Genomic DNA, 2804 nt, shown 5'->3' with positions numbered 1-2804 from the left:
TATATATACTATAATGCTATCGACAAGGAGTCTCGCAGAGCCAGAGGGCACGTGCTGTAAACTCACCTTCCCGTCAGTCGAAAATATGGACCCGGAGAGAGCGATAAAAACATCGAGTCGCTGAGAGGTGAGAGATAGCGGGGTGTGAACCCTCAGATCAGTAGCCCCCCTGTCAGCCGTCATTGGTGGAGGGACGAAGATCGGATCTGACCTTTTGGAGAAAGCCACAATGACAGAAGAAGATCACACGAGAATAGAAGCGGTGGATACTGAGTGTTTACACAGGCTGTGAAAACGGAAAGAACCTGTTAGAGAGAGAGAGAGAGGGGGGGAGAGAGAGAGAGAGAGAGAGAGAGAGAGAGGGGGGGTGTTTGCTTCCTCCGAACTCTTCATGTTCTATCGGAGAAGGGCACGCTTACGATCCTGACTCTCAGCTAACTCAAAACTAACCCATTTGGCTGAAAGAAATGCGAAAAGTCACTGGTTGTATCATTTATTTGCAAGACCAGAATTGTGGAAAATCCGGTTACTGGGGATAGTATTTCTTGATATAAGCACGAAATCTACAGTACCAGAAAGCTCGCCCCCTTAAGAATTAAATATGTAGAAAACTTAAAGTCTGGACGTATGAGCTCAAGAAGACATAATATTTATAATAAAGATATTACTTGAGCCCTCTATTCGGAGCTGACTTGACCTTTTAGTATTAGCCACAACGAGGGCCTCCAATCTCCGTGGAGTCACTGGGTAAGCGTGACGTCATGCACGAAAGCCGATATTATTACTTCGTGGTCGTCGTTCAACTTTGCTTTTTGTCAAATTTCGAAAGAATGGAAACCAAGCATGTTACTGTTATAGAGTTTGATGAAACTCATCAACTGGTTTTAGTATCATTCCTTTTCTTTAACAAATAACGGATCTAGACAAGTTAAGCGTTTTGAATCAACATAATATCCCCCGGGGTGGTGTTACTGACAGACGTGTCTTTAGGCCATTCTCAAAGAGAGGGGGGGGGGAGGGATTAACATCTCGAGTTCTAATGCACGGTAGAATTGTAATTGTAAATTGGATGATTCATCAATGTCATGCTCATAACTGTGCCTGAACTGCAACAGGGAACTACTGCTTTTTCTTTTCTAATCCTTAATATCGTCATTTTTCCTCTACTTTTTTTTTGTATGTTTGTCACTCTCTTGTGACCCGCTATTTCCCGGGTGCCGTGATAGTCGAAGCAGACTTTGTACTGTTGAAGCTAGAGAGGTGAGAGGAGTAAGTTTGATTCCCTGTAAGGACTTCTCTTCTGACATACCCCTTGGCGCTCCTATGACCTTATGCAGTTACGAGCGCCGTAAAACCTCTACTAAAACTAAACTAAAAGAACCAACATAGTGCTCTTCTCGAAATGACACTTTTTTTTAACGGTTTACTTCTGTGACCTCGTGTACAATGAACGACAGACAAGAATCATTTTAAGAATGGTTTGGATTGGGGAGGGGGTGTAGGGAAAGGAAAAAAGGAGGGGGCTGAAACCGAAATTTACCACATAAGTAAATAAATAAATAAATAAATACATAAAAACATAAATACATACATACATAAATAGATAAATAAATTTAAAAAATAAATAGATAAATAAAAGACAGAAAAGCAAAGTGTATGAAAATCCATTCTGGCTTTTGCAGTGTCGCCAACGACCGGCGCTGATGAAAACGTTTTACTCCGTTGTCCCCAGAAAACCAGATCTAGAACTTCTCTTTAAATACACTATTACGTCACACACATCGCAGATCGTCAGCGTCATTCCACGATCAGCCAGTGGGGGTTTCCAGATACAGCTGTTAGTCCTACTGGAATGTAGACATCAAGGGGCATCTTCCAAAGGTATTTTCGTTCTGTTCCGTTATTTCTTTCCTACTTTTTAATTGAAAGATAGCGAGAACGAATGCCCCAGTCATATTTCTGATTTGGGCGTTCTCGTTTTCTTTAATTTTCTTAAGCCGTCTGCTTGTGAATTGACGCTGACTGGGCGAAATATAGATATCAAAATGGCAGACGCAGTAAAACTGATTTGGTTTATTTCAGTTTGTTCTGTTTGTTGCTGTTTCTGTTGTTGCTGTTGCTGTTTCTGTTGTTGCTGTTGTTGTTGTTGTTGTTGTTGTTGTTTTTGTTGTTGTTGTTGTTTTTGTTGTTGTTTTTGTTGTTGTTGTTGTTGTTGTTGTTGTTGTTGTTGTTGTTTTTGTTGTTGTTGTTGTTGTTGTTGTCGAGGTTGTCGCTGTTGTTGTTGTTTGTTGCGTTTGTTTCGTTTGTTTTGATTTCATTTGTTTTCTTGGTTTATGTTTTTCTTTCTTGATTTATTAACTGTTAATAATTTGTGATTTATGGTTGTGCTTTAAAAATTCCACAGAGAGGAGTAAACTGTCTTGTCTCGTGATGTACGATGTCTTTTGTAACGCAAACTATGCTGCTCGAAGACATGTATCTCTAAACATATCTCCAAACCTCGAGTCGTTTGACTCGAAAAAATGACAAATTAGAAGACAAGATATGTTGTTAAGGTGGATGTATAACCTCATCTGTATTAATAATGGTTGGATAAAATGCCAAATTGTGTTTGCATTATCGGAAAATAGAGATTAAAATGTTATCAGAATCACTTGGACAGAAAGGAATTGCTTGAATCGATGTTCCCTTCTCAATTTTTCCCCGACATTATTTACTAGACAGGTGAAAGGTTAGTCTGTGCGTGTGTGTATGTGTGCGTGTGTGTGTATGTGTGTGTGTGTGTGTGTGTGTGTGTGTGTGTG

General features: G+C 39.9%; 1 protein-coding gene across 3 annotated transcripts in view; it reads left to right on the top strand.

Annotated features, from left to right (window-relative positions):
- The first annotated feature begins 1711 nt into the window (after positions 1–1711).
- LOC101859532 (GTP-binding protein GEM) overlaps positions 1712–2804 on the top strand; it is a 169114-nt gene continuing 168021 nt past the window's right edge. For all 3 annotated transcript variants that reach the window (XM_005090282.3, XM_005090283.3, XM_035971043.1), the window contains exon 1: positions 1712–1881. The gene's annotated coding sequence lies outside the window, so the exon portion shown is untranslated. The remainder of the gene's footprint in view (positions 1882–2804) is intronic.

This window comes from Aplysia californica, unplaced genomic scaffold (assembly GCF_000002075.1).
Source record: "Aplysia californica isolate F4 #8 unplaced genomic scaffold, AplCal3.0 scaffold00015, whole genome shotgun sequence".
NCBI lineage: Eukaryota > Metazoa > Mollusca > Gastropoda > Aplysiida > Aplysiidae > Aplysia > Aplysia californica.
The sequence above is the reverse complement of the archived record's forward strand: the minus strand, read 5'-3'. Positions and strand labels throughout refer to the sequence as shown.